Source organism: Lichenostomus cassidix, chromosome 3, assembly GCF_008360975.1.
Source record: "Lichenostomus cassidix isolate B80296 chromosome 3, HeHo_3.0, whole genome shotgun sequence".
NCBI lineage: Eukaryota > Metazoa > Chordata > Aves > Passeriformes > Meliphagidae > Lichenostomus > Lichenostomus cassidix.
The window spans coordinates 8,376,024-8,398,866 of record NC_139483.1 but is presented as its reverse complement, the minus strand read 5'-3'; the positions used below and the strand labels follow the sequence as shown (position 1 = coordinate 8,398,866).

Sequence of the window (22,843 nt, the reverse complement as noted above, 5' to 3'; positions counted from 1 at the left end):
TCTTACAGGAACAGCAGAGCTAAATCACTTTACATGCCCCTGGTGCAGCTTTGCCCCTACATAACTTTTGCACTTTCCTGATATAAGTCTGGGCTTTTGCAAGTAAAGACACCAAGCCAAATTGCTCCCTTATTGGAAGCTCAGGGAAAATGGAACATGTCTTGCAAAGCAAACTGGGCTTCACCTTTAGAACACCCTTATTAAATCCTCAAATTCAGTGCTAACAACACAACTTCTGCTGAGGATATTGAAGACTGTAAGCACACATATGCACTGAAATATTCTTGTCCCTTTTTCACATGAAATTTGTAATAAAATGTTTGGTGCCAGCTTCATTTGTATCAGAGAGAGGCTTAATAAACACAAAAGAAATTGAGTCACAAAGGAACTGGGTTGCAAAGATAAATGCATTTGAGGCTCTGAAGTCTCTGTGGGGAAACAGGAAGATGAGGAAAAGCCATTCTCTCCTGTAATTTCACTTTCCCCCCCAACCCCAAAAGACTGGGCTGCTACATGTTGCAGTTAAGGGCTACTGGGAGTTAAAGCAAGCATTAGAGCTACAAAACAATGCTCATTATAAGTGACACAGGAGTGCTACAGGTAATGGAAACATGCTGGTTGAATTCCAGGGGTTTTGAACCAGGTGTTATGGAAGAAATCCCAGCCTCAGTGCAGTCAGCAGCAAAACACCTTTCAACATTATAAAACCAAGAACTCACCCAATATGTGCTATTTTTCATTTTTCTGTCTTTCTGCCTGCTTCATTTATCACTTTATTTATTCTATTGGATTTATTGTCTTCTGACCCTTTGCTTTTCTTGGAGTCACAGTTTCTCCTAAACAAAATCCAAGCTCAATAATGGTCAAGACTGAGGTGAACTTTTGAACTCACAAGGGTCAAACAGGTTCAAAATTAAACAGGAACAAGAAAACAGTTCAGTTCAAGTTATTATCTTCCTACATTCACCACTTATAATTTAGGCAATTACACGTGCAGATTTAACCATGTGCAAATACATTTACCAGGATGGGATTGGAGCCATAATCTCTAAACATATATGTAATTGCCATTGACATCAAATTTGCACTGGAAGGCCTTTCAACAAGTTTGAGGGGAAAAACAACCCACCAAATTTCACTATTTGGGCCTTTGGATACAAAACTAGGCTGCTACTGTAGAGCTACAAAATTCTTCCTGTAGTAAAAAAAGTACAGCTCCAGCAGAGAGAGAGATGAATCTGACACTCTGGCATGGTTTTGGATTTCATCACTGTTCATGAACATTTCGGACATCATTAAAAGAAAATTATGCTTTAGTCTTCTTGCTACAGAGGAAAGAAGGCAAACAGAGCACCAACATTTTCTGAAAGCATTCAATTCTGAAGCTGGGCTCCTGGCTTATAGCAGCTGGCTGCCTCCTGTGCCAGGGGTTTGGTCTGAGACAGAAGAGGAGGTCACTGGTGCTCGAGCAAGGGAGACCAAGGTGGGGACTCAGAAAGGCTTGGCTAAGATCTGGGAAGGAGAATTTATAATGCAGGTTTTGTTCTGTGTCCTTTTTCCTGAACATCCCAGCACTGCAGATGTGTTTGGGGACAGAAAGCTGTCCAATATTTACAGTAGAAATAATCTATTCTGAATCAAGTCTACGTTAAGGAAAACTGTTGGCTTTAGCTTTCTTCATCTCTTTCACCAAGAACATTCAGGTGAAGTTATGCTGTTCCTGCATGCCCAGAGAGAGGAAAACCCACTGTGCTCTCACTTCTTCCAGCCCCTGCCCACTGCAATGGTGCAGGCAGGCTGTGTAAAGGGTACAAGAACCACAAAGCAGCCCAGCAAAGAAACTGCAGATGGAGCAAATCTCACAGCACGACAAAGAGCCATCCCTCCAAAATCTCACCAGACAAATCGTATCAGCTGTGCTGGCAAGAAGATTTTCCAGAGGACATGAGAGATGGAAAGAGGCAAGTCATGATAGTGAAGGAGGATTTGTAAAACCAGAGTGCAAAGAATCAGGCCTCTGTTGGTAAATTACTGCTCTGGAGAGCAACCTGGGGTTGAGTCATCCCTTTGCAAGAGTAGCTGTGCTGATAGCAAGCTGGAGGAGAATGTCAGTTATGGAGACAGAGCAAGGAGGATTCACAGAGAAAAGAAGTTCAGTGTTTGCAAAGTCTTTCTCTACTCCAAGAGCAGAGATGTTGGCCAAACAGCCTGGAGTCCAGGAGGAGGCTGAACTTCCAATGACCAACATCTGCTGAGGATTTTCAGTGCCCCATTGGTAAATCATGCTGATTCAAGTCCAGTTAAAATTCAATCACTCCCCCTGTGTTTGAGTTTCCTACCTTGCATTGCACATGGAAGCCAAGCTCTACTGATTACCTGAGAAAGGTGGGACTTTCCCTCTTTGGAGTCTTCATCCTCAAAAACCTGATAACATTTTGCTTTAGGGAGATCAGAAATACCCTTCTATTATCCACCAACACTTCAAATCTTTGTCAATCCTGATTTACCATTTCTTTTCATGCCTCTGAAATTTACATTGTGGAATCTAGCACCCCACTTCTCTTGAATCCTCATGATGATCATCAACTTCTAAGCTCACCTTGTTTTCTAACATTGCCAAAAATATTTCTCCAAATTTTTGTCCCTCACTTCGTCAGGTAAAATGTACAGTATGTGATTACTGCTTTTGTTAGAAACATAAAAAAGGATTTCAGTCATCCTGCCAGATTAGCCACCCAGGAATTGTTGGTAAGGCTGGTAGGATGAGTTCACCAAAGACAAAATAGCAGGATGGCTGTCATATCCAAACAGGGAACATCTGAAGCCTCCCTTGTCCTTCCCGAAGTGCAAACTTTGCTGTCAACTATAAATCAAACAGTTTATGAGGCTGCAATATTTACACTCTAATTAAAAAATCATAAAGCCAGACCCCTTCCGTTTGTAAGAAGAAGAACTCAGGATCTGCTATTGAAACGTGGTGTTAATCAGTAACTCCTAATGATCTGCTCCACAGCCTCAGAGGTTACATGCTTATTCAGCTACACACAGCAAACAAGATAATGAGGGAAAGTGAGAGAAGTGAAGGGAATATGTTACAGCAAAAGCAGGGCTTTGCTACCACCAGAACTTATTTCTAACCCCTCTAATCCTCACGCCACATTTTATTTTCTCATTTTCAAAAGCCAACAGATTGATAAAGTAAGGCTTTGATAACACATTACATAGAGTGATCTGGAGATGTTTTCTCAGAAGAAGCCAAATATAGTCTTGGAGAAACACCTGCTTTTACCTTTCTATGGTCAGAATTCCAGTCCCTTCCACATTTATGAAAAATGAGCCTTAAGGGTCAGTGTTCCCATATGAGTTTCTCTGAAATCATTAGGGAAACAGCTGATTTCTGAATCTGCCATTTTCTGTTTATGCAGTAAGAAAAGTGCTCTCTAGCAAAGGCTGGAGAAATCCAAGCATTGAGCAACGTTGGAAATAAAAATCACAAAACAATTTCAGCTGCAATTAGTGCTCCTAATTCTACACTTAAAATAGCATTTGTCATTCAATGCTCCTCATAAAAAAAAAATCAGACAGGGCTTGGTGCTCCCCTTTCAAGCTAAACAAGTCCCTCTCCCTGCCACATACAAAGCTGCATGTTGAGTCCCACAAAGCTTCACTCTTTTCCAAAACCAACCACCAGGAGATACCAGCTGGAGAGGCAACCCATGAACACAGACTCTTTCAGGGCACTTGCACAACCTGGCCAATCCACACCAAGGCTTCACCCAAACATCTCATATCCTCAGTTTTGTAGCTCTCAATGTTTAGGGGTGAAAGAGACAGAAGGCAGAGGTTTTATTCCCTAGTACAGGCTGGGGAAAAAAGAAAGCAACATCTGCAATCTATCGGTCACACCAAGATTTTAATTCTTTTCTTTCATTCTTTTCCTTTTTTTCCCCCTTCAAGTTGCCTGTGTGTACAAAAATGCAGGTGAAAAATTACAGACTTTATTTTTCAAATCCCTCCTTCTTATTCTTCTCCTCTAGTCTTTTGACCGTCTACAAAGAATCAAGGAATAGTTGTTCTAGGTGAATATGAGTTGGCTTATTTCTGTCACCAGTTATATGATGCTATCCAGAATGTATCATTAAAAAGACTTCAACTAAATTACAGTTTCGACTCAGGTATTCCCAGCTCATATATTTTTGTCAGTACTTCAGACCGATAAGAATTAATGAGAGTCACAAGTGTATATTTATGTGACCACAGACACTTAAAAACAGTAATGATTTATCCTGGTTAATAGTGCAAATTAACAAAAAAGCATGGAAAAAACAGAACCTTTTAAGATTTTTTTTTTTCCTTTTCAAGCAGCTTCTGTGAAGGAATATGGCTCTGTAGCAAGAAATGTAACAGCATATTGGAGGCAAACTAACTCCAACAGATTGGTCTTTAAAACTGGAGACAAAAAGTGTTTGACCAAGAACCTCAGAGCTACAGTGGGCTTGATCACAGCAGTGCCTACCAAAAAAAAAAAAAAAGGAATGTAAAAGAGAAGAAGGGGGAAATGGTAACCACAGTGTATCAGGTGTGGGTTTGTTTTATGGGTCCTCCATGTGTTTGAGAAGGGCCCAACAACTTTCTGCCCTGGCTACAAAAAGTCTGCACTGCTCGCCTGTCCCTGTATGGGAGGAAAGATTACATGGGGTAAGGGAGGCAGCTCAGTCCCTCACCACGGTATCTGCCAGGGTTGCAGCCATACTGGCAAAAAAACACCTCAAAAAAGTACACCTCAAAAAAAACCACCTCAAAAAAGCTTGATCTGTTTTGGCAACCACAGAAACATCACTTGAGAAGCAAGCAAAAGCTCATTAGCAAATCTATCCCTCTTTCAATTAATGTCCCCTCCAAAGAAGTTTCTCAGCTCCAAAAGAAAAAAGAAAAAAAAAAGAAAAGGAGGGGGGAACACAAGATACTCAGCCGCAGTACAGGGAGATAAACTCACTTTTTGAGGTAACAATATACCAACACACAGATGACACTTCCTAGACATGCATCATTATGCCTTACAGATTTTCTTCCACTTGTGCACTTCCCAATCACTATCCTTTCTGGATTTTACAAAGTAAGCATGAAAGCTATTGTTCCAAGCCATTTCCAAAGAAAGCAGTTGAATGACATACCATAAAACATATGGGTCTCATTAACTTAAAATATTGCCTGTTTTAAACAGCCTCTTAGCAAATAACCATACTTAAAAATTTAATTCCATTTCGCGACTCATGCTTTTACCGTTTGGGCTACAGTTTATCTTAATGATTATATTACCATCACTTGTACTTTGTTTTGATGGCCAGGCTGCTGGTGCCAGATTCTTGTGACCTCCTGAAGGAGACTTCCACCTCCAGATTCAGTGTGGCTCAGGAGAGTGTTGCTGGAAATAACTTACAAAGTTGGCTTTTTAGTCTTTTCTTTCTTTTTTTTTCTTTTCTTATTTTTTTTTTTTTTTAAATAGGCCCATTTTCATTCAGGGCCAAACACAGCTCCTTGGCAACAAAATGTAATCAAAGCAACTTGCTTCAAAGTTTAGGCATTTTCTGTCATAGCACTGTCTAATGGGCTTCAAATAGTGCTTTAACAAAAAAAAAGCAACACCCCCCTCCCTCCAAACCCTACACATAACACAAGTCTGTGTAAGTTTCTGCTGGAGCTTCTCAAAGCCCAGGCAGTCCTTTCTTGCTTTTAATGAAATTCCTTTCTATTTCTTCAGGTATGACTCCCCTTGGACATGGAGGGCATATTTTCTCCTTGAGTTAGGACAGCTTATGACAAATAATGATGAGGAATCAATAGACAGGAGGGAAATATTGGGTGAGAGGCTGAATGAATCTCAGAGATAAATTATTGACCACGGGCATGGCCCTCTCTCCTTTCTCTTATATGTTCGTATTCCATCTCACTAACAACCTGAAAGAAAATCAAATATTTTGTTTGGGGGCTTCACTAATATCAGCAACTTTTACTATCTTAATGGCATTTTTATTGATCTCAGCTTTAATGGGAGCTGTATATATTTGATGTTGGTCATTTAAAGTAGATGTGAGTAATAGACTTTCCCAGTGAGGATCATAAAGCAGCCCCTTGTCTGGCAAGCACAGGAAGCAAATAGAAGACAGCATTTAATCTACTGTTCTGCTGCAGTTATCGGGGCTGAGAGGGGAAAAAAAAATAAAATGTAAAGATTGGCTGTGTCCCCCCCCCTGCTCAGCCTCCCTGCATGCCGACTCTCGGGCACAGTGGTCATCAGCAAACTAACAACAAAAGGCCATTGGCGCAATGACCTTGGCTGTGGCATCACGCACTGGAGGAAAGAAATGAAGCCATTAGACTGAGGCGGGAGAACAGGTTATAAATCAAGCCATTTCCAATAAGCTGCTGTAATGGTCATCCATCATTGCCAACCACGGCGCACAGCAGACCATGGAGACATTGGAGCTGCTAAAGCTGAGACATAAACAATAATAATCCGGGCTTGATGTTTCAGCCCTTCAGGAAATTTAGGAACATTTGCTTTTCTTTTGTTTGTCAGAGGTGATATTTAAAGCGTAAGATGTAATAAATAGAGGACAGTTGACACATCAGTACAGTTTACAAGCACTGCATTCTGGGTGTGATTAAAGACGGGGAGGGGGGTGGGAGAAGTTGAATGCCAAAAATATCCAGAGCTTCTGTGATATGCAGTTCTCTTCCCAGCATGATAAATTTAACCTTTTGGGTGCATTACACATTATTTCTTTTCTTTTCTTTGAAAGCAAAGGTGAATTTCTTCAGACATTTTCAATATATTCACATTGCCAAGCAGGTTTTCAGGGGTGGAGGGGAAGTGATTAAAATCTGTAATTAGGTAACATGTGGGTAAGTGGAATTAGATATGCATGGACTGTACATTTTAATAACGTTTTATTGATCATTTCTAGTGGCAGAACATTACAGCAGCTGAACTATTTATGGTGAACATTTCGGGGATAAAAAAAATTATATCTGTTTGCAAACAATTTTTTAAAAAAACAAACATGCTTCTAAATTTACACCAGGACAACTAATATAGCATAAAAGTTATATATATGATGCTAAATCTTTCACTACAAACAGAAGAAGCAGTTTTTGAGCCTCAGTGCATGCAATAAACATCAAGTTTATTCTACGAGGAATTTTCACAATTTGCTCTTATGCCACTGAATAAGGCAACTTTGCATTATACACCTTGCACATCCCCTTATTTGCTTGCCATGAAAATGTCTGCATTTTCATTAGACTGAAATGTATTCACTGACATATCTTATGTCCCACCTCAGGATCCAGAAACTCTGTGCTGGTGGTTGATGGCATTTGGGGGAAGAAACAGAACTGCAAAGCTGTGCAAAGGGGTCAGCAATATCCACAGCAGCCCTTTCTCAGCAGTCTATTCCCTTCCAAAACACAGGGAGACCCTTTTGTGAGAACAGGGACAACACATGGCATATTTAATTACTCTAGGAATCCTACAATCTAGTGAATGCTATAGGGCCATAATAGTGGCCAATGACCCACATGCACTTGCAGTTTCCACACAGGCATAGACTCAACTTTGTGATTCACAACACTCACAGAGATTTCCACTTCTCCTTTCACTTTGGTGAAGACAGATACCTGCCACAGATTCCCCGACAAATGACTAATATGACTTTGTAAGGAGGCCTCTGATATACAATAGGATTACAGGAGATAAAAACATATTCCTCTCTAAGAAACAGGAGGCAGAATTGCACCAAGGGATTCGCACCGAATTGCTGAAGGTGCCGCTCCACATTTCCTGCATAAACAACTTGGACCTGGCAGGACCAACACAAGTTGAGTTAAACTCAGTTTAAGGTAGTCCCTCAATCCTCAGTGGACAGCAGCACAGACCGCCAGGGAGGATCTGGATGTGTTTGGGTGCACTGTGTGCCAACACAGCAAAATACAGGGTGCGGCCGATGTGCTGCTTCTGTCCCCAAATCAAATTGCAACAAAAGAGGAAGCTCTTCAGTGCAGGCAGGGACCACCTACAACACTCCCTAGTGACTGACAAATTTCTCCTGGCCCCGCTGGGAAACCCTCAGCCCAGTAAGCACTGCCTATCCTGCCCAATCCATGCCCGAGTAGGGTGGGAAATTTGTCCTCTTCTTCCCCCAGTGCATTGTACAAGGCAGGCCAGAATTTTATCCTTCCACTGTAAACTATAATACCTGGTTTAAAATTATATTACAAGACATTAATACAAACGGAAGGTTTGGGAGGATTTTATAACCCACAAGAGATGACACTCATAGGTTATGATGTCATTCAAACCACTTGATAATATACTGTACTAGCTTGCAATATTCCAAAAGCAGCTATTAAACTAAATATAGATGAGGAACATGTTGCTACAACAACACAGAATATCATGAACTGCAGTATGCAGAAATATATAAACCTCATTTTTATTTATTTGTGTAGTCACCTTTTTTCATGTGGGATAAAAACAACTGCTTTAGTCCTCGGAAGGTACTCACACTGTTGATTGAATTTAAAGAAATCTTAAAAAAAAAAAAGGCAAATCAAACACTGAGGTAATCCTAGGAAAAAAAATATATTTGATGTATGTAAACTACAGCATTTCTAGACAGAAATAAATCAGTCATGGCCATTTAAGGTAACTCAGTTACATTACCTTTCCTTTTGTATGAAAGTTAAAAGCAATAAAAAGAGAAAATGTAAATACTAGTTCCTAGACTTTTGTAAGTCACTATTACCAAACCAGAGTGCTTTAATTATATTTCGAGACTCGGGTATGGGCTGGGTGACAAGATTTACTGGAGGTCAATGTGAGCAATAACCATTTTTCTTCCCAATGAAAAATAATACTATCAACGGGAGTTGTTAAGAACTATTACAATGGCTGAATTTAAATGCTTCTGTAGGATAATTAATCTGAGATGTTTGGTCATTCTGGTTCCAGGTAAAGACATGAAACAGCTACCAGCATGATGGTGATGATGATTTTGACAATTTTATAATATTATTTATTTTTAAAACTACCCTGTATTACAAAGGGGTAAATAGTGAAATAATATTCTCCAAAAGAGTGTAATTTTTGGGGGGAAGAGCCCAAGAAGGCTTTCCTAGAAAGAGTTTACAGAAAAGGGAAACAAAATGAAGCAATGCATTACAAGGAAGGATCCCTACCAAACAAAGATAATTCCACTGGAGTCAGGCCTATGATTTACTGGGTCAGCAAAGTGGGGGACCTTTCAGAGCTAGATGGAAAGCCCATGGTTTGAGTCAGGAGGGTGACTCTCACTTTCGAGAGTGGACTTTCCAGTAGGCACAAACCCTCATCTTTCAAATCCAGCAAAACTCCTTCTGAGCCATGAGTCACACAGGGGATTTCAACAGCAGCATTTGACCCAGAGTCTCAGACAAGAGTATTGCCCAAGAAAGACGAGAACATGGAGTATTTAGCTGTTCCCTAAATCACCAGTTTGGTTTCTTGGATTTAGTGTGGAATGCAACAAAATCTGCCTGCTCGGTTGAACGTGGCAGCCTGACATGAACTGGTCAAAGCAGGGCACTGCAATGAATGTTTTTAACAGTTCAGCTGAATTTTCTCTCTTACAATTAAACTTTGGAACATGTTTTAATACAAATGTAACGGAGTTTTTTTTTTTTTCTCATGAGCTGCTGTTGAAATCCCAGTTTATAATAAATATTTGTAAGTGTTTATAAATAAAATATTAATTGCTTAAAATGACCTTTTAATGTGGTATGACGTGTCCAAGAAATGTTGGGCTAAATGATGTGATCTCAATTTAGGATTCACGAACTCAGAGGCAATAGCAGCAAGCAGTGAGAGTTCTATGAATAATCCCTTCAATATGAATTGAGTGAAAGCAGTAAGTAAAGAGGCTGCACCAAGAGGCAGTATCCTCCTCTCAGTAAGGCTACAGAAGTGAGAATGACAGTGATCTGGATGGAGAACTGTGCTTAGAGATTCCTGGCTTTATAGGTCTATGGCTGGTACAATTAGAAGTTGGGGTCCTGGTGACAACAAAAAGACAAAGCAAATATTTAAACCAACAGATCAGCTAACACCCTTTGTTTTCTGTTCTGACAGTGTGTTAACTTCTTTTGGGGAGAAACAGAATAGTTCAAGAGTAAGAGTCTAAATACAAGAGGTCCAGTAGCTTACTGCTGACTTTCCATCAAGACTAAGCTATATTTTGTCATGCCACGGAGTGGCAGACATGTCCCAACCCCAAAGCAGCAGCACAGATTGAGCAAGGACTGAGTAAACACTTGATACATTCCTCCACAGGAAAAGGAAACTGAAAACATTATTACTACTTTTCTTAAATGTGTGTATCATCAGTAGTGTTCTTCAACAGCACCCTAAATCTGCTTTCTGTGTCACGGGTGCAGACGGTATTTCAAATGTAGTTATTAATTGAATTCTGTAAAATACACTTCTTTTTCTAGGTAAAAGCTTCATGTGCAGACAAGCACATCATATCTCAATACCTCTTGTTTTCATCAACAACATATTCTAGAGGCCCTCACCTTACTATTTCACCTCTGGGTTGCTCAAAAGAATTAACCCTATGTACACTGTCTGCCAAAAAGAAACCAAAACCACATTTTCATTTCTTTTGTTCCATCTTAGTTGTAAGTGCTCAGCACAGAATGCTGAAAGAATTATGGCCACACAATACCCATGAGAGCTGGAGGAAAGCAGCATGTTTGGATACAAATGACAAGTGTGGTAAGGTCCACAACACACCTTCAAAGGGTGCCAGTGTCAATTACCTCCAAGCTCCTCCAACAGCTTCTGGCAGGACAGTGAGAAAGTATCATATTTAATCTGCTTAAAGCTAGACTGGACAAAGAACTGAAGAATATACTGTACAGGGAAAAAGATCTGTGCCAGCAAGAGCAGTGATGAGATGATCTAATGCAAAAGCACTTTTCTGTCTCTGATTTTTATGATTCTTTGATAGACATGCACAAATAACATGTCTGAGGAGCAACTGTGAACATTTCTTTGGATTTGTGATGAAGTTAATTGTATAAAATGGGTATATAGAAACTGAAGCATAGGCAAAACAATGAAATTATTTTACTGCTCCTATTTGAAAATTTCTGGAAAAGTTCTTCTTGAATTATAATACATACAGCATTGACAGACAGCATTCTTGGTGGAATGAAAACGAAAGAATCACACAGAGATCCCAGTATTTGGGGTCATTATTTGGGGTCACACTTTCCAATTGGGCAGCAAAAACACAATCCATCATCATGACCCATTTGCCTTTAACAAACACCTGAAACTGCAGACAAGTCACCCCAACATCCTGTTGGCATGAAGGGGCCAAGCCAGAGGGGCAGCTCAGGGGATGCTGCTCAGGGATGTGAGTCCTCATGTTGAAGGCAGTGCAATGATCCACATTTTCTAAGCTGGCCATAGCTCTAAGCAGTTTGTTAAACCAGTGGCTATGTATAGAGGGATGGGATCTATCAAAGTAAACGCCAAAGTTCATGAGACAATTTTGAGAATTTGACCTTTAAGTCTACTTTGCTCCACAGTGTCAGCCAGCCTTGGACCCTGGTGGGCCTTATACCTGACTTGACAGCAGCTGAAATTTTTGATAAACGTTTCTTGAAGTCTACTGTGCTGCTGGAAGGAGTGGTGATGTATACAAGCTGGCAATTAGCTTTTGGGGTAGCTAGGTCAGTTAAATGCCATTTACTGAGTAATAATATTTTGCACCACATATTGCTGCCGCACATAATTATTATTAGTAACAAGAAACCACATCGTTACATGTGGTCATCTGCAAACCTCAACTAAGATCTCTGGGAGGAGGAAGCTGCTGCTTAAAGAAGTATCAATGAGCACTTGCTGAAAAATTTCACTCACTTAATATACATTATGTCTGCTTTCTGCGGTCAAGAATTCTCTTATTTCTTTACAGTATGCAAAAAGGGTTTTGGTGAGTGGTTTGTGTTTGTTGAAGGGATATAATTAGCATTCACATGTGATTGAAATACCACCATCTCCTCCTCAGCGTCACCATGAATGTCAGTTTAATAAACTACCCCCCCACAACTAAAATGTGATAGAGTGGAAATACATTGCTAAACTAAGACAAAAATGTAAAAGCCTGTTAAGGAACCCTTCCCACTTACTTAGTGATGTAAAACAGTATTGGAATTGCCAGAACTGTTGGTGATTTTTTTTTTAATCAAAACAATAACTGACACAAAGACAAAAAAAGGAAACTTAAATTTTATGCTCCTTCCTGATTCTTTTTTTTTTCTTTCTATGTATGAAATTTATCTTAAAGAAATTCAACAGATACAGAAAAAATATTTTTAAAATCCACTAGTTATAATCCTTAATTACTTGGTATTATATAATGTTATTTTAATGTCATGATAACTTTGTCAAATTTTAGAGAATATGCCTCAAGAACCAACCTGTTTGAAAATTTCAAACAGAAACTTCCTTTGCTACCTTCATTTGATATAAATTGTCTTCATGATACTTCCCCTGAAACCCTGACTAGCTAAAGCAAACTCACTCTGACAGAAGGATTTTTGAAGCTGTTATTTTAATCTTAAGGTTTACATACCTGTCAGAGGGATGGTACGTTCATAGCCTTTACTATTGTTCACAGCTTCTTTCTTCCAAAGTCTACGCACAGGTCTCAAGGGTTCTTGCTCCTCAAGGCAAATTACCTCTGAGTGTTTAGCTTCACCTCCAGCTCCGTATTTTTTTACTTTTCATATGCCTCTTTCTTTGTGCTTTTTCTTCCTCTCTTTTCCTTATTTTCAACTCCTGACCAGGACCCTTAAAGGAAAGAAGAAAGACACTTAGATACCGTGGTGATGGGTGACCTTATAAAAACACAGATAAAGAGACAGGGGGATTGTTATGTTTCCTTCACACTGTTTGACTGTGCTACAGTTGGATGAAAACATTTGTTCTACAAAAAAAAGAAAACCTTTCAAACATTACTTTGGCCTCAGTCTTGCTCCCAGTCATGCAGCTGAGGATAGGACCCGTGTCCTCATGGACCCTTCTAGTCAAGAACTGAGGACAAACTAGTTAATGGAAAAACATTAATACAGCTGATTTATTGATTCTTCCATACAATAGGTGATGCAGTGCAAAGATTAGGAGTTTTGGTCTAGGTAAATTATTTGGAGGTGTCAAAACTATAACTCCACTCTTTACTCTCTCCAGACCTTGAACACAGCCCTTTCTTATTGTCATTACAATTCAAAGTATTTTTAGTGCTTTAGTTGGAACTGTTTTGTGACAGCAAAAGAAAGAGTTTTCAGAAAATGATGGAAAAAGAACAAGGATTTGTTTAAAAGAAAAAAAAAACTTGCATTTAAGTTTTATGTTATGCTTAAATTACATTTAAAAGATTACCAGTTTAAACCATGTTAAGCAAAGATGTGTAAATTGAACACCAACTGTAATGATACAAGTATCTTCTGATTTGACACTAATGTAGGACAAAGACCTCAAAGATTATTTAACAACCTGTGGATCTTTTCTCTCAGTTCTCTCAAGATACCTTTCAAAATCTTACATATATAAATAACCTTTGTTCAAATGAAGATAATTTTTAGCAGGTGCACCTCCTCTTTCTGATTTTAAAGACTCCTTTCAAATCAGCAAATCTGCAAAAATCACTCTTTTTTGAGGCCAAAACCAGAATACTGCAGCTCTTGGGCTTTGGGAAGCAATTCATTGGCCCTGCCTACTCAGAACCTTGGAGAGGAAGGCAACAGAGAAACCACAACAAGGCATCAAAAGACACAGTTTGTGACGGCCTTGAGAGGCAAAAAGGAGGAAGGGGAAAAAAGTATGAAAAAGAACAAGACAGAGAAGAAGCAGAAGTAATAGACCAAGCCTATATTCTTGGAGAAAAGTCCAATGCAGAAGGAATGCAGCAGGGCTATTCTGCAATGTCTGGAGGTAAGAGATGAGCCAAGTAACAGCCTTGTGAAGCACAACTAGAAATTCAGCCACAGACTGTATTGATTTTTCTTTGCTCTGCCCCCTATCCCCCCAGCATAGATGAAGATATATGTATTTAGATCAACACATGCCCTTATTGAGTCTTGAGCAGAGAAGGGTCTGACTCAAGCATTTTTTGTGCAGTCCACAGGATTCCTGAGAGAAATCAGGGCAAAGTACTGGGATAAACTAAAACCCAGCCTCTGCCCATAACCTGTAAGACAATTCACCACCATTGTATTAGGTGGTTTAAAAAAAATTTTAAAAAAATGATCCAACAGACTTGCAACAAATCTTCCTAACTGCTAGGTTAACACTGTGTGTGATGTTTGTATGACAGATCATGATGGGAGGTGACAGACTTTCAGACCTTGGCTGAGAAGTAAGATCAGCTGGAGGTAGATGATTTCTGTCAATAGGTGAGCTTCACGCAGCCAAAAGAGTGATGACCTGAAGCTATGGAGGCATTTTTGTTCTATTATGCCTCTGTGTGTACATGTTCAGGTAATTTTTTTAATCCACAGAGTAGTAGAAATGGGTAGCAGTGTTTAAAAGTGTGAATTATAAATGCCTTTGATTTACTGGAAGAGATGGAAAAACTGATTCCGTGGAGTTTGGGCAGCGGAAAAGACAATGGCTCAAGATACAGTGTTCTCCCTGACCTAGCCCTGTCCTCATCTTTCATCTCATACACACTACATCGACCCCTGCCTCTGCTCCACACACAGTGCCAGTCTCCTCAGCCCATTTGTCAAACCTTCCAGCGAGCTCCACCTGCGTCATGCCAGCCCCTGGGCACAGGATGATTTCCCAGCAAAAATCCACAAGGTCAGTGGCTACATTATCTTGCATTACATCCCTCCTTAAAATCAACCCATTGCGTGACCCCTGGGCAGTGCAGGACACTGGCAAAGCAGCTGGTGGGCTGAGGTGGCTGCTGAGGACACCAGCTGAGCTCTGCTGTCATCCCTCAGCTCTCCCACACCTCCTCAAAGGTAGCTCTGAGGAAGCTTCTCAGCTAAATTTTCCTTTGCTGCAATAGGGTAATTCCTGATTTACATACTGGGGCAGTAGAAACAAGGGAGAATCAGAGCCTTACACCACTTCACTGATGCCCTTGCTGTTACAAGAAATTTTCCTCCAGAGCTGGTCACTCCTATTCTTTTAGGCTGTCACAGCACCTTCTCAATCCAACAGATGCCATTCCAATTCAATGAGCAGAGCACAGAAGGAAAGAAGCCTATGGAAAAGGTTCATTATATGCAAAAATCGGCTTGCCCCCACAAATCTAGCAGAGAGTGAATGACTCATCTAGAAGGCTCAGGCTCAACTGATGACACATGAAGCCTAAATTATATTAAGGTTAATGAACTCCAGGATGATGATTTATACTTAAGAGAATGTAGCATTTTATAGCAGCTGAGACAATATTCACTCCTTTTCATTCCTTTCCTGAGGACAACCTGCATTTTAAAAAAAGAAGCCTGACACAAAGAGCTGTTGACAAGCATACAAAATGGAGCATAAATACTACCTACTATCCATAGCTACACCCAGGAGACCCTTGCAGAGTGTTTGAATATCCCCTGCTCTTTATTCACTGTAATAAGTGAAACATACTGTCTTAAACCAAAAGTGCAACTGAACTTGTGGGAAGACAGCCTTTGTGTACCTGCTGCTGAAGCCAGAATGCCAGCTTCTTCCACATGTTAAACAGGCACCTTTGAACTGTTCAGAAACACTGTCAAATCTTAAAAACAAAGTGAGGGTTTAAAATCCTCTCTATAGATGTAACATGTTCCAAGAGCTAATTAATTGCTACTGCCACTTATTGAAGGAAAGAGCCAAGAGCCATGTGTTTGTGCTATTCCTGCCTCTGACACAAACATCTGATCTAGTTGTTGTTGATGAGAAAATGCTTAGGAAAGGGCATCAGAGCACTTTTCAGCATGGCTGACAATATGGCTCCCTATTTGTTAGCTCTTTTACCTGCTACCTGCTGAAACCCAGCATACGTTCTGTGTGGAGCCACACAAGGCCTGCCTGCCTCTGCAACAACACCCTTCCCTAAAGATTATATTTGGACTGTGTCTGCTCATGCCCTTTTGTGTATGTTTGAGAGGAGCAATGAAAAAAATGAAAAAATATTCTTAGGGGAATATTTCTGCATTTACTGGGTTGAAGACTGCTCAGAAAAAAAACCACAACCACACAGACTTTACATGCAAAAGAATTAAGCACACAAAAAACCCTCATGCCAACAGGCATTCCTGTCACATGCACCACAGACACAGCCCTCAAACAGCAGTTCTAATCTGCTGCCACTCTCTTCCAGCTTACAACAGCCTCCTTTTTCCTGGTTAGTTTTCAAGAACTGCAGCACTAATTCCTCCTGGTTGTAGCAACAATGACTGTACTAGAACTAGTCCACAGAATGAAGTGAATCCCGTCTTTTTTTTTTTCTTTTTTAAGCATCAAAATCCTAACTTCTACCTTTCAAAATAGCTTGGATTTCCAGAAGGTGAATAGCTATCCTCAGGCAGTGTTGGTCCAGCAGTCTCTCTGACCTTTGGACTACTCACTTCCTTCACAACAGGGACAACCAAAGGCAAGCACTAAGGGCAGCAGCCAATGATTCAGGATGTCCTCTAGCAGTGATCTTGCACTCTGTAAACAAATGACATTATTAACATGCCCAGTAGAGGCTTGGTTTTGGCTCGTTCTCTTTCTTATTTTAATTAATTTCCAAATAAGTCCATTTATGACCTTTATCTGAAGCAGCATTATGCAAGCCAATACTTGTGTGGCTCAGTGTCTGTATTGCAGGGTAGAAGACACCAGGAGCTAAAAGAAATAAAGTAGGTTTCTTCTCCAAAACAAAGTGAAACCAGGAAATGCCTTTAGACAAATCACAATTTCAAGTCAGCTGCAATAAAGGAATGGTAAAGTTTCCATGACAGAGGAAGAAGTCCCCCATGAAGCCAGAAAAACTCTAGGTCTACCCACTACCCACCTAGAGTCTAAAACTCTAGGTTTCTGCCACTGCTTTTCCTGCTGACACTGAGCTGCAAATGATGCAACAGCTGTAACAGGCCAGAAAGACCATGAGGAGTTTACTCCAAACAGCTAGTGAGTGTCACATAAGTGACTGTCAGCTTCAGCCAGACTTAAACCTCTTCTGAATTGTTTGCATTGCTGTGATTTCTGTTTCCTCTGTACGACAGTTAACCATGACATAGGGACGCTGGGAACATTCTGCACATCCAACACCCTGGTTATCCCAGATTTTGAAAAAAACATTGAATTTAATGGAAATGCAATACTAGACAAGGGCAGCAGTCATTCAAGCTTAGCCTCTCATGGCCAGAACTAAGCTTTAAAGTGTCACTCTGCTGCCTGTGGTTATTGGCTACTTGTCCCTCTCAAGCCCCAGCTATGGAGAGACTGAAGGCTGGATGCAGTGCATTGCTAATGACCTTGATGTTGCTCTTCCTGCCATAGCATGGACTACTGCTATAAATTTGGTTATCTCCCTCTAAAATTTGATTTGTTCTCCGTTGAATAGAAGCACAGAATTTCCCAGCTGAGTTACACATTACGGGAAAAAGTGTTCCCTTTTGGGTTTTTCAGCCTGTCATATTTCAGTTCGCTTGACTCTCCACTTCTTGTTTTGTGCTGCCTTCGCATCCCTTCTTACTTGCTCCATTCTGGGGAAAAAACATTTCATCCTTTTCCATCAGCCATTAATTATTCTCCCTACTCTAACCAGAAACTACTGTAACTCCCCAGTATCCATGCAGAGCCATAGTGCTCTGTTACCAATAGCAATGCAATCTGCAGGTCTGTGTAACTCTGATTTATGTATTTCTGCATAACTTATTTCTTCACTACTGAACAGACTCCGTTAGTCATACTCAGCATTACACAGTTCCTATTCTCATTCCAGTGTTTAGATGCTCAGCTAGATTGAGAAGGTGTGATTTTCATAGGAAAAAACTGTTCACTTTCTACAAGGCCTTAGTGATAGGTATTCCTCAGACATCCCACTGATGAGCTATCTTTAAACAAAAATACTGCAATATTTAAAAAACATCCATGGGTATCTGAGCTTCCAAATGCTGTTGAGCATATCCATAGGTGTTTTATTGGAACTGACACAGCATCTGGCAAGTTCAAGCCCTGAATGGACAGAGAAGAAATAGAAGCCCACAGAAGGAAACATGGAATAATTATAAAACTCCCAATGAATTTTTAATAAATATTATTTTATTCTTAAATATGATAAAATGACATGATAAACACCTGCTATCTAGTAACAAATGACAAAACTTAATTTTTCCCTACTTGATGATGGCATTATTTGGTTCTTTGCTGATAGAGAGCTTAGCTCCACAGGAGAAAAAAAAAAAAACCCTAGAAGAAAATACTTAAATTACAGCCTTTGTGTGATATTTTCTGCCCAAGTGTCACTGAAACAAACAGTTAATCAAGACACAAGCAACGACAGACACTTAAACACAATGGATAGTGGGCAGAATTAAATAAATCCTTTGAGGTAGGACATTGACCATGGGAGGTGTAGTTGAAAGTCAAGCAGATCTGTCCCCAAACCAAGCACAGGGAGAGCAAAGCTCTGAAAGCCTCTGTGGTGTTTAATCCATACCATGTTCTGGGCTTTTCTCAGAGCACCTGCAGAAATTGTTGGTCTGGTGTGCTGGTGCTCAGAGTGTCCTAAAAGCAGGCCAGAGGAATTCACATGTGAATCCTGAATAAGTGTATCAGCTTTTGTAATGCTGAGTTAACTAAAAGAGGATGCAGGGGTGAGTTATGTGCCTGTGGGAGGGAAGGGGGAGTTGGGGGGAGGAGAAAAAAAGGAAAAAAATAACCACTTTAACTAGAAGCCCTGTCTGTATCTTCTCACTTACTGACTTAAATACACAGATTACTATAGCTGAGGGATATTAAATGTGAATCCTGCACAGTACATTTTTAGGAGATATAAAAATCCAATGTACTGTAAAATTTATAGCTTCCTCTCCCTCCCCAAAAAAAGAAAAAGAAAAAAAATCTATTGGTAGAATATATAAATTTTGCTGAGGCTCTAAAACGTGTCATAAAACCTCCCTGCCACAGACACAGTTGGCGTTACAGTAGGTATTTCTATAATGAAGATTTGTAATAATTTGGGTTTTGTACATTGGGTGGCAACACTGCAGTGCTTTAGGCAATATGCCTATAATGTCCAACACAACAGAATGCCTGTTGGGTCTCATTTCATGTATATAAATTATATATAATCTGAACAAACACGAATGGTGGGACCCATATATAAACAGTCTTAATATTTCAACACCTACATTTCTTTATGAACCTGGGTGGTTAGAAAGGTGGTTGCAAATGATTATTTCTCTACCAAGTTCACATGGAGTAGTTTGCTCAGTTTAATAATAGTCTATCTTGTTCAGGCTGAACAAACTGGTCCCTGTGGGGGAAAAAAAAAGCAGGGGGAGCAGTAATAAATCAATAGCCCAGATGTAATCTTAGGTGTCTAGAATGCAGAGAGGGATTTTGGAGCATAATGGCACTGGTTGTCTATTGTCATTCAGACATGAGCTGCATCAGAAAAGGGCTTGTGGGAACCTGATAAGAGTTGGTCAAAAGTGGGCCATAAATCAAATGTAGGCAGTATTCTGCTGGTTTCACACACACACTCACAGGAAAAAAAAAAAAAAAAAGGATAGAAAAGAGAAGGTGATAGATCTGCAATTTACTGCTTATCACATCTGCTAGAAGTTTCATAATACAAAAGCCTGACCTTCAATGAATAAACACCCCAGTTGACTACCTGTTTCTGCCTGAAAATATGGCACTTCAGTCTCCAAAAGCTTTGAAATGCAACTGCAAAAATGATGTGACATCTTCAGCTTTATCAAGCTTTCCTTGGTTGCTAGCAGTTGAGTAGCTGTCACTTTAGTTACTAGTAGCCACTTTACCTTCAGACGCACAGTGTTTATTGAAAGGAACTGGATACTTATTCAAAGACACTAATAGCCTATGGGGAAAAAGTAGTTCAGAGCACAAGGATTATGGAAAGAGCAATGTGCATGGCTCTTTTACTTACATTTGCACTCTGCTTCTGCCTGAAGACAAAATAAAAAGCAGCAGTAACAATACATTGATTAGAGAGAGGTGTCTACGCTGCAATTCAGGTACCTCTGCTGGGATTCCAGCCACACCAACAGGCACAGGTGACTGGTGCTATTCATGTCTTCACCCCTTTGTAAGGGGCTTTTTTGACAATTTTATCCTTGATTTGGACTTGTATTCAAAGCTCTGGCAATTCCATTAAATGTTGCATATTCATTATTTGAAGATCAAACACTTTAGACTGTTTTCCCAATTTTTGCATGGATTTCCAGATCAAAACAATTTGTATCTGACATTTAATCTATTTTCAGTTACACCTTACTGAGACCTTGTGGCAGATGATACCTATTGCTCAAGTCAAGCCCCTGTATTTTGAACAAATTGGGAGGGACTGAATTGCTGCATTACAGGAAAGATCCCAATGAGTTGCAAGCTATCCCTCAGCAAATTCACAAGCCTCACAACTGTTAAGCCACAGAAGACAAACCCATTCTCTGCCTCAGTATCATACAATGGGAAAAAGAGCATGAGATTAAAACCAAGCTTCAAATTCAACAGAAGTTTTTCCCAAGGTACTCACACCTCATCTTGCCTGCACTGGTCCATCAGATTTCCCATCCACTGGAGTAAAGTCAAGTAAAATCCATTGGACCCATTCTGTCTTAGAATGAGACAAGGGTCAATCATTTCTAAAGAAAATTAACTGAAATTAACTGAAATTTTCACTAAAAAGACAGTGAAAAGTAGTTTGAAATGTTGATTTTCTGGATTTTTGTTAGAGCAATTTTCTTAGTCTCTAGAAGAAATGTGATCTTGTATGTTCAAGGTCCAACCAGGCGGTGCATAGGTAAACAGAGAAAGGGGGAAAATGTGGGGCAATCTGGTACACCACTCACGTGGGGACCCTTTGCAATTAAACTCTCCACACCATTTCAGAGTACAGGGTGTGCACAAGATGGTCCCAGAACAGCACATCCCCCTCAGCAGAAGGGACTTTACTGCCCCCAGATACCCCACAGGAACCAGCTTTACTTTTCCTTGCTCAGCTGCAGTGACTTTGGTATATTATCACATCCAACAGCAGCTGTCAGCGAGAAAACAAGAAGGGTACCAACCTATTTAGAAACCATTCCTCACAACCTGGAAGTAGAAAAAATGAAAACATCTTGAATTTGGATCCTAGTACAAGTTCTCTGCATGGTCTACTTGCCTCTGCTGAGCAGCCTTCACTGTCGGAGAGGACAACAGTTATCAATCATGTCAGAGCACTTTAACGAGGCAAGCAAGCTACAAACACCTCGCAGAATTTATGTCACTGGGGAAGAGTCATTAATTTGGATTTCCAGCTTCCTGCTCAGGCAAAATTAAAAAACAAAATATTGAATATAGAGTCATTTGATTTAGCGCACACAAATAGGTAATTGAGTGTATATCTGCTGACCTTTCCTAAAAGGAAGGGCATAAATATTCCAGCTTGGTTTTGCAAACCAAACAAACTCTTATAATAAGAAAAAAGCAATTTAATTATTTTATATATGTATTTGTTCACCTTGGTTTGCTGGGAGAGAGATTGATTCCTTTGTTAAAAATTATGCTTGGAAGGGGAAAGGACTTTAATTTGTATAAAGTGCATTCCAGGAATTAACATTCTCCCTGCTTGAAGGAGAAAAACTATGCCATTAGATTTCATTGATACTAAAGAAAAGGATTTGTACTGTGTTTGGTTTTGTTTTTTGGAAGGGGGAGGAGAGGGTGTTAATCAAGGTTTCTGGAAGGGGATAGTTAGATTTTGCAGTGGTTTAACCCCCTTTTTGCATGTGAGCACTCCCTTTTTGTCTTTATATGCTCTGTATCCGTGGATGCACGTGAATAGGGCTAGAGCTTTGCTCTGATAGCCCAGAGGCAGTAATAGCAAGGCTTTGCTAGTATCACACTAACACTCCTAATTGCACATTAAAATTAGCAAATAAACTCATTCTTTCCCATGCACAGGCTGTAAATTCCAACCCTCCCCAAGCACAAAGTGTCCACTTCCAAACCTCTTAAGTTCAATATTATGCTAAACACAGATCTTCCCCATCTCCTAATGTCGCCATTTCTTCTGCCTCTCTTTGTGCCCAGGTGTAATATCTGAGCCAAGTGATCTCAGGATAACTCCACATGACCTTGTCCTTCTGAACCAGCCTCAGTGAGGTTTGGTCCAGCTTTCCTCTTCTACACGCCCTGCCTTCAGAAATCTGCTCAGAAAAACACAGGGCCTCCTATACAGGACTACTCAAAACTTTATCCATTTTCAAGCCCTTCTAGTCAGATGGATGGGCTGAAAAATTCCTTTCCCAAAACTACCAGGATATGCTAATTTTGGCAATTCCCTGGCAACTTCAGCTGGGGTCCGTTTTTCGCTAGAGCAAGATCTTGACTGCATGTTACTATTCAGCAGCTTGCACGGAATTAAAAGAAAATAAAAATCCACGAGCCATATGGAGGAAATACAGATTAATCGGTGTAGGAAGCTCACGTTATATGTACGTGCTTATTAGGGAAAAGGCCGAATTAGAAACACTGCTTAGCACAAACAGCTGACTCATGTTGCTACAGATTGAATTGAGTCAA

General features: G+C 40.1%; 1 long non-coding RNA gene across 1 annotated transcript in view; it reads right to left on the bottom strand.

The window, feature by feature from the left end:
* The window catches only part of LOC146438984 (uncharacterized), a 212,051-nt gene that overhangs the window by 80,531 nt on the left and 108,677 nt on the right, over positions 1-22,843 (bottom strand). The window contains exon 2 of the long non-coding RNA XR_014851222.1: positions 12,684-12,901. This is a non-coding gene — a long non-coding RNA (uncharacterized LOC146438984). The remainder of the gene's footprint in view (positions 1-12,683; positions 12,902-22,843) is intronic.